This window comes from Lycium ferocissimum, chromosome 6, assembly GCF_029784015.1.
Source record: "Lycium ferocissimum isolate CSIRO_LF1 chromosome 6, AGI_CSIRO_Lferr_CH_V1, whole genome shotgun sequence".
NCBI lineage: Eukaryota > Viridiplantae > Streptophyta > Magnoliopsida > Solanales > Solanaceae > Lycium > Lycium ferocissimum.
In genome coordinates this window covers 20,341,807-20,352,003 of record NC_081347.1, presented here as the reverse complement: position 1 = coordinate 20,352,003, position 10,197 = coordinate 20,341,807, and the positions used below count along the sequence as shown (strand labels likewise).

Here is a 10,197-nt window from a genome sequence, read left to right as displayed (position 1 = left end):
ATACCTCCTCGAAACCGTTCACTGGCGAGGACAAGATTCCTATCAAATCATACTAATTTGTCATGGTTATGTGAGAATTAATCTACAAACACATTAAGCGATAAATCATACCCAATCCCTCGTTAAAGTAGTTATGTCCCAATTTATGTTTTGAGACTTTGCACAAGTCAATAATATCATTTGAGATATATTGGGATAGTTTGGGTTGGGAATCGAGGGGCTCGGGTGATTTTCGACATGTTTTGAACCATTTATGCAGTCAGTTGGTGCACTGCGATCACTGAGCTAGCCCGCGATCGTAAAACTTCTTAACACTCAGTGCATATAACTTAAACTCTAATTTCATACCTGGATTGTCCGCAAAGTGGACTGTGATCGTGAATGAGGACTCATAGGTGTAAACATCAGATTTCGTGAACTAGCTTTGTTACAAATTTGGAACACCTGAAAGGAGAATTGAACTGTTCCTTTCATCGTGGTCAATAAGGTTGAAATTAGTAATACTTAATTATCATGCAGGGCCAAAAAGAGAAGCCACAACAAGGTTGAAATTAGCAGGGTCCTTGCTAGAATTATAATTTCCAAAGCCTTGACCAACCACAAAGAAATTGTAACCATGAAGGTGAAGTGGATGACTTTCAGCACCAATAATACTTGTATCTTGCATAACCAATTCCACACTAGTATTAAAAGGTAGCATCACAACTTTTGTGCCTGTGGTAACAAAAATATTGTTTGGTGGAGTGCCTGTGTAATTGAATTTTTTTTTTGGTGGATTGGCTGGAAAATCTGTGGTATAAACTCCTTTGGATTGGTTGAAATAGTGAGATTGAAGTAGTGCTACATTTGGCTGAACAAAGGATATATTGTTAACTGAAGCTGCTAATTTAGTGTTATTTGGTCCTTGACATGTTTGGTTCTGAGGGCATGGATTCAATCCTAATCCTACAGTAAAGAAAAAATGTTTATCAACTTTCTTAGGTACATTGGCTGGAAATTTTGCATTGGCTAAACTTCTGATTTTCTTGACAAAACTTGTAGCAAAAATGGTGTCATTGAATATAGGGAGTTTTGGTTTTAACAAAGGAAATTTATTGCTATTCTTGGTGTTAGTAGAGGGTTGATGATATTCTAAGATTCCAGTGGTGGTGGAATTGTCAAAGGAAGCAGGGCCAGTGGCATAAGGCCGAGCCACCATGAGGAAGGTGGCATTAGGGTGAAAATGTTTGGTTTTCAAGAGGATATTTGTGGTTTGTCCTGGTGTTATAAGAATTGTGTTTGTCTTGAATGGTTTCACGTAAACCGCATCAACTTCTACAATAGTAAGGTTGTGATTTGCTATGCTGAAGAAAAGTTCATCATTTAGTGCAGCATTGACTATCCTCAGTAGATATGTCTTCCCTCGTTTCACCTTCAATTTGAATGTATCTGCAACACATATGAAAGTAAGTTACTATGTTTACATGAAAATATGTGACCAAGTCTTAATTATGCAAAGGATAAGAGGATGAATAATAGTAGATATTCCTTTCTTATTGATTTTTGCAAGAGTTTATGTTCAGTGCAGTTACGGTGTAAAAGACACTTATACAATCATATCATTTATAAGATAATTATAGGTAAGTCTCTATGATATACATTAATCGGCAATATGATAAAAATGATAAGCAACCTACTATAATAAGTTAAATAGCACTGTCAGTACATAAAACTTAAATCAATTTTGAAATATTTACCTTTAGCAGAGCAATTGTAGAGAAGTTCAGGAAGACCATTGATGGTATAAGCATCAGAAATATTTGGAGCTCCTCCTGTTTGAAGGGCTTGGTTAATTAGTTTCTCTGTATCTGCCTGCCACCATTCACCTAAAATCCAAATACATCAAATATAGTGGTTGATTAAAAGTTAATGTTTGACAATAAACTAATGAAATGAGTAACATAACTACTTAAATATTAATTAAGTTGATCAATACCAAAAAGAATGGGGACTTCCTTGAAGGGTTGTGGAAAAGGGTAAGCAACACCTTTCTTTGGAAGAATAATAATGGGTCCATAGAGTGTTACTCTCAGCCATGAGATGTGAGCATGCCAAAATAAAGTTCCTCTTTGACCAGTGATAGTGAAATTATACACATAACTCTGCCCTGTCTGAATTGGACATTGTGCAATATAAGCAGGCCCATCAGCCCATCCACTTCTTAGGTCTCACTCCATGCCTAGAGTCATGTTGTAGAAATCTTTTACATTAGAGATTTGATAACTTAAAAGATAACTATAGGCAACCATCGATATATCTATTAAAGTGAGACTTGATAACTTAAACGATAACTATAGGCAACCATCGATATATCTATTAAAGTGAGACTAGGAATCTAGAAAATAAGTCAGGTTACCTATTACGACAAGTTAAAATACATTGATAGTAGAACTTCTTCATTCCATTAGTATATATAAGTTAATCCTTTGAAAACTTCTCTTGGTAACTCATGTTTTTGAAATGTAATAGTAGGACCACGATTAGCTTTCAATTGTAAAAGTTGTGACGTACCAATGAATGGTGACGTTGTACTGAACATGGTTAACAACCTTGATGACAAGTCTGTCTCCTTCTCTTGCAATGATTCTAGGCCCTGGAAACTGGCCATTCACTGTCACAATGCTCTTTGTTTGACACAATCTCGTCACATTTTGCATTTGAATCTGCAATCACATGAAACAATTAGAAAAAATAAATTAAAATGAACAAAAGCATAGTCATAAAAAATTGCTAAATGTATTAATGAAAGGAGTAACATATACATTAAACTTGTAGTGCCTGGTAATCCCTGCATGCTTTGCAAGTGCTAGTGTATCATCAGCTAAAACCAAGAAAAATACAGCCAGCAAAAAGAGATTAGAAGTCTTTAGGAAAGAATACTCCATATGTCAAATTGTTTTGTTTTTTCTTTGTTGAGAGATGCTGGAAGAGTTGAAATTTGAGTTACTTTGGATGGTATTGAAATGGATTGAAAATGGAAGATTTATATATCATGTGAGTGTTTGGTCAGTTAAGTGATTATGGACTCCATATTGACCTGTTTAGGGTGTTGGCCCAACCATACTTTTGAGTGATGTTTAAGTGATCAAGTCTGATAATTTTGTCATAGTAATTAAATCCATATTCCACACAGCGGTTTCTCAAAAGTATTGTACTCCCTCAGTTTTAATTTATGTGAACCCATTTTCTTATTAGTCCATGCAAAAAAGAATGACCTATTTGGAAACAATTTACCTTTATGCAATTATTTATAGCCATACAAAATATATGTGACCCATTTTACACCACAAGTTTAAAAGTCTTCTCTACTTTCTAAAATTCCGTGCCTATTCAAATGGGTTCACATAAATTGAAACGGAGGGAGTATGTCTTTTTACTTCTTTTTTCTTCAAGAGTTTTTCTTCACCCACTTTTATGAGAGAAATAGAGGTTTATATTGTAGGTGTACACCTTTTTGATTTTTTTTTTTTTTTTGAATTCCTTCGTTAGAATTCTTGGCTCCGCCAGTGGAAAGGGAAGAAAGATAATTCATCAAACAAGATGTCGTCGTTTTTCAAACATTGTTGCTGCATATGTTAGTTCCCTATAACGACATTTTGCAATGTTGATTCAGAAAAGAAGACAAAAATGGAAATCATGCATGCAATCCATAGATATGGTGATGAATAGCCCCAAAGAAAAAGAAAAAAAAATTGGTGCAACCAGAAATTTAAATAAGGGAAATAAAAAAAAAAAAAAAAAAAAAAAAAATCTTATGCCACAAAGATTCAATAATTAGTATATATGCAAAAATATTCATTTTTTCCTATTTACATAGTATATTTTTTGAACGAAGGGCCAAGAAAGTTCAATTGAACCCCACTGTCTCCGGCTCCACCCCCTGCCCACAAGCAATAATACTCAAATGAGTGAATAAAAATTTAATTAAAATAAAGGAAAAGAAAGGTTTCATTTATACAAATACTGATGATTAAAATATTACAGTCAGGGGCAAATATAGATATAAAAAATGGGGCACGTGAACCATGTTCTTTCCGTAAATCTAGATATCTTATGTACATATTTTCTAAAATTGATATAATATTAACTGCTGACACCCATGCTCCAAAAAGGTTGAATGGTGCACTTGATTGAATACTTTTTTTTCCTGCTTTTTAAAGTGGTGCACCGTGCATCCATGTTCTGAAAATCCTAGATTTGTCTATGATTACAGTGATGTATAAAGAAATTAATTTATCAATATCAACATCTTATATTATAGCTGCAATTTGTAACTAATTGAGTGGAAGTGGAAACTGGAATACTAATATCAACGCCAAGTGAAGAAAATAATTGGTTCATCAACCAGAAATTGGCAAATTGTAAGTTGCTCAGTTGCACTCATTCTCCAACCGTTAGTACTTATTACTCAAAACAGGGGATTTTAACCTCATCTTCTGTTAGTTGCTGTCGGCTGTTGATTTTTTTTTTTTTTCAATTTTTGTGTACCTAATAACAGCTTTGATGTTTACTGATATGTTATTAATTACTTTTGTTTTTAATTATCGGAAAGTTTGTAAGATTACCAAATAGAATGAAGTCATTTGCTGTTTTAATTTCAAAACATAACAGGAATTGGACAGATGACACAAGGAATACTTGCTGAATTGCTTAAGCTGAAAACTGCAGGAAATGTGAGTTGGATACTATTTTGGAGGCCTGAATTATATTCATCTAGATCTTGTTCCATACCACCTGGTGAGAGCTTAGAGGTGTAATAAATGGAGGAAGATCAAGGCACCAGAATTAGTATTTTCAAGGGCTTTTTCATTATTGTTTTTAGCTTAGTTTCTTAGTTAGTTTAGCTTTTCTTTTGCTTCTTTTGTTTTCTTAGCTTCTTTTTGTTTTCAAACTCTCCTATTTTGGAGTAGTTCTTCTGTACAAATTCTTTATTTTAATAAATCCCTATCATTATGATGGTTTAAAAAAAAAAAAAAAAAAAAAGAATGAAGTCATTTGAGATGTAGGAAATTTGGGTCCACCCTTAAGGGTGCTTAAGGCCCGTTAGGTAATTAGAGCTCTACTCTTCTCTACAATAAATAATTAGCGTTTAGACGGTGGTTTAAGGTTGTTCCCACCAACCACCATCGGTGAGTAATTAGCTTCAAACTTTCGCTTCTGCTACATGAAGAACACGTAAGTTCTCACATTATCTAATTAGTTTAGATTAATATTTATGTGTAAACCTTCATGAGGCAGTAACTTCCCTATATGGATATTATTTAACTCTAAGCTTTACGTAACTAACTACTCAATGAGAAAGTATGTTCGAAATTCTTCAACAAACGGTACTAGAACTATAAACTTTATCTATGATAACTGAAGCTATTACAACTGATAGTGAGGAATCCGTCAGTTTTAGGAATTGCAGCAAAATTTAAGGAGGAAAAAAAAGGGGAAATTTTCAAAAATTCACAGCCATACATAAAATATTACGCCACGTAGTCGTGTTTTCAGTTTAAACAATATTCAGTTTAAACAATATTATACAACATTATACTTGGGGAAAGCATTATACATAACGTATCAAACTTGTATAAAAGTGTATAATAGTGTATAAAAGGTTCTTATACACAAATGTGGGCTAAACCGGGAAACAAACTCAAATATGGGCTACGTGGCGTACATATTTTCTCCCAGTAGACATAGAGCAGAATTAGATAATTAAACAAATGGCCCCTAGTGTTAATTAAGCATGTATACTAACTACACTATTAACTACTAATTGCACGATTAACTGCATAATCTTAATATTCCAATATTCCCCCTCAAGCTGGAGAGTGGTAGATATCTAACATTCCTAGCTTGAAAGCAAGGTTTGATGTTGCACAGTCCTCAATTCCTTTGTCAACATGTCAGCACGCTACATTTTTATTGAGATGTACTAAGGTTCTATCAGTTGATTCTTAATTTTCTCCCTTACAAAATGGAAATTCCTCTAATGGAATATTGATTATCTGCTATCTGTATGTCTATCAATGCAGCTTCACTGGTGTCTCAATCTGCACACTAATTCTTGTAACAAGCTAACCAGCCAAGTGATTTCTGCACTTGCTGCTGCCAAGTATCTATACTCAAGTCTCTTTTGAGCTTATACTCCTTGTCTGCTGCTTCTTTAATTTCCAAGAGATGTAAGAGCTGTCGTAACTAATCTTCTTGTGCCAATTCGAATTGTGATCGCTTAATCACTAGGATATGTTGTCAAGGAGTGACAAGCAGTGGTTCAAATTAATAAAAAAAGAAAAAATCTACCATCCTAGGGAAAACTTTTCTTTTATAAATGTACTTCTAAGTACTTCTAAATTTGCACACAGTTCCCATGAGCTTTAAAGGAAATAAATGTCAATTACTTTGAAGGCAAGAAATATAAAGATGATTGTTACGGTTCACTTTTACGCAGGTGCATAAAAGCTACTAAGAACTTGTAGACTCTATTCGGATTTTATGTTTTTTAGAGTCACCATCTAATTTTATAATGGAAATCAGGAAAACTGGGTAAAAAGAGTTTATTCAAACAAGAGAAAAATTCTTTACAACCAAAGTTCGAGGTAAGGGTTCTGGTGATTTCATAGGGAAGGTTTTAAGCACCCTAGTATTAAAGATCCGCAGAATACGGTTGACTTACGAGCTTCAATATGTGATTAATGTAATTAGTTGCTAAAAATGTTCCTTTCTTGCAAACTTGTCATGCTAATCATCAATTTCACTTTTTTGGCAAAATGTCCTTTTTGGAACAAGATTTGGTTTAAAATGTTTATAAGGGGTTCAAATCACTTCATTTCCGAACTAAAACACACTCGAGATTTCACTTAAATAGAGTTGCTGCTAACTTGGTCCAAATGATATGATTTTAGTCCTTATAAGTTTATTTATAGAAAATAGGTGGAGTATATCTCCTCTATAACAATAGTATAGGTAAAATATAAGTGAGAAAAAAGAGTTTGTTCTTAGTCCATTGAAACTCAAATATTCAACCATATTCTACTCCAAAGCCAACTTAATCCCAAACTAAGGATCAAGTGTATTTCGCTTTGTTTTATTGCCTTAGGGTTTGGGCCTTTGGCCCAAAAAATGTGAAATACCTCAAGTCCAAATCAGTTAGAAAAAATCCATTTTTTATACTTGTTCAAAAAATATGAGTTTTGTTTCCAACTTACTCCAAAATTTATCCAAGTCTTTAAAAAAAAAATTCCATCCAAATTACTCTTGGCCCAAAGAAGAGGTGGTCTATTTTCTGATTTTAAGATGGGCTTACGGCCCAAAACAGTTCTCATCATTTTATTCGTTCTATTCTCAGCAAAACACAAGGCCCAAAACAGTTTAGTTCTCAAAAATCCATTTAGGTTGCACATACTTGTAAATTTTCAGATTTTATACTTGGAAGATTTATAAAAGAAAGTTAAGGTTTACCAATTTCACACTTATAGCAACGTTGTCGATTTTGAAAATTATTTAGCCACTACATGCATTTTTCCTAAGTTCTAATTGCATTTGGGTTTCAATAATGACATTCATGTTATTTACATATACAATCAATATATGATGAATATAATTAAAATGCAGAAGAAGAGTTAGGCTGGTGGGCCTAACTAAGCCCACTAGTTAACCATTTTCGCCCATAGTTGGGCCTTCAATAAATCGGACTCGATCAAGAAGAAAGGTTTGGCCTCAAGCCCAACGGGTTCATATGGCAGAAAATGGTCCAAGTGGCCCGCGTTGAAATCCCATGCAAACAAAAAGAAGGGAAAAAGAAAATACCGGTTAGAAGGTATCTAATACTTATCACTAACTTAAGTAAAACTTAGATACAAATATATATAAGCCACACATATCCGTGTATACATAGTATATACATTCATCAGGTAAAATAAAGAGGCCAAAGGCCCTAAGCAAGAATGAGAAAAGAAAAAACGTAGGCAAGAATGAGAAAAGAAAAAACGTAGGCAGGCCCAAGTCACATCACACCAAGGACAATGCCCAATATTAGAAATAAATAGAATCAAGTAGATAGTGGGGGGAAAATAAGCCCAGTTCAGTTTAACAAAACAGTAAAGTTAGAGCAGGCCCAATATATGCCCAAGCCGAAAGAACACCATACAGGCCCAAAACATATTAAAACAAAATAAAGAGCGCAAAACAAACTCTAAACATTCCCTACAAAGCATACTAATGCATAGTCATGAGTCAACTATTGATAATATACAAGTATACTATCCTATATACACAAAGTGTATATACAATATGTATATCTTGTATGTCTTGCAGATATACAATAATGCAAACATCATATAAGTCCCAAAAATGACAAAATGGGCATGAGGCAAATAAGGGAGAGGAGTACATGTATATGCAGCAAAATCAGATAAGGCATAAATCAGCATGAATTCATTTAGAAATAACCAACTCAGTTTCTCAACACAACCATTTAGCATCTAAAACTACAGCAGAGCATGTTCAAACTTCAAATTAGCTAGAACTAGACTTCAGGTGTAAGTTGACTTGGTGACAAGGGAGATGAAGCAAGCAAATTGTGGTACATCATTCAAACAGACTCATTAACATGAAGGATAACCAACATCCAAACTTCAGCAGAGATTTCAAAGGGTCTAAAGGCATGGCAATTAGTCATGATATGCAGAGATTGACATCAAACAACACAACAGTCATATGTTTGAGTCAAACTTGGAAAGAATGAGCAAAGTTTATAGACACGAAGGCATTAAACTTAACTCAGGCCACCACATACTTAGAAACATTCCCAAGGACTAAACAAACTCTCACAAGACTCATTCATGATAACTAGTGACAGGTTTAAACTATTCAAGGCGTAGTCTCTAAGGTTTACATCCCATACATACATTTTTATCCATATCAGACCACTCTAGTTATTGAATGAGCCTTAATTCCAAACTAGTTGCAACATGATAGTCATTCAAGTCATTTTTAAGCAGAAAATGGTATTTAATCAGAGATACTACATGTTTACAAGCTAACTGAAGTTGAGTTCAAACCCTTGTTAATCCTATTTAGACTTGCTAACATCATTCAGATCCTACTTCATCATGCTGGAGACTAAATGAACCAAAATAAACTCATGCCATGTCACGATCCAAATTACGGGCCATGCGGGCACCTACCATATTACTACCTAGTAGGCGAACCCTTACCAACCAACCCAATAGTCAAACACGTTTTATTACCAGTAATATAATTAATGATCACAATTTAAAAGTGAATACTTATAGTGACTATGTTATCAATACAAGAAAACGGAAAAGTCCTCGGGATCTATTCTAGACAGGTACAAGAGCTCCTATTACACAAGAATAAAACTCAAATACATGACACAACCTCTGCCTAGAATGAGATGAGCAAGGCCGTAGGAAATGTCTAGTAATCCATTAAGAGGAACTTCAAGTAATAACCTACAACACATCTACATCCAAAAAGGATGTAGCAAGAGTAGTATCAGTACACCACACGTACTGGTAAGCATCATAGGTCGACTAAGATTAGTTCACGCAACACAATATAAAATCAATAAGATAAACAAATAAGTCAACGTACGCCCCTAAGTACGAACTCACCTTTCTAACTCCTGGTTATTCCGGTTCCCTTATTCCCACCGTATCGCTAGCTACCCGACTAGTCAAGGTCTAGTCCTACTTCGTATTTCTTTTAGGGCCAAATAATTAGGCCTTATCTCCTCACTCCCACTAACGTCTACTATCTGATTATTAGCCTTAGAGTTTTCTATCCGGTCCACTCGTTAGGGTATGATGCATCCACGGAACGTACTCCTCACACTTTCACCAAACACTGTGACCCTCTAAATCCATCATATTTAACACAGAAATTCTGGAACTTAATAATTCATTCTTATGCCAACACATTATTCTTATGCCAACACCTTCATGCATGATCAAAACCCCTCAGACATTCCAACACAATTATAAGAGATGCATAATGCAATTTATAGTAGAATGACAACATGCAAATATGAGGATATGAATGTATGTAATGCAATGCAAGGGCCCAATACACAAACTGTACATACATTGCTAATTGGTGTTTTTTCCCAATAGTCCTGACCTGCAGGGACCCATGATGTCAATATAC

General features: G+C 34.5%; 1 pseudogene; it reads right to left on the bottom strand.

The window, feature by feature from the left end:
* Positions 1–511: 511 nt before the first annotated feature.
* On the bottom strand, positions 512–2,975 carry LOC132061195 (laccase-4-like; annotated as a pseudogene).
* Positions 2,976–10,197: the final 7,222 nt, after the last annotated feature.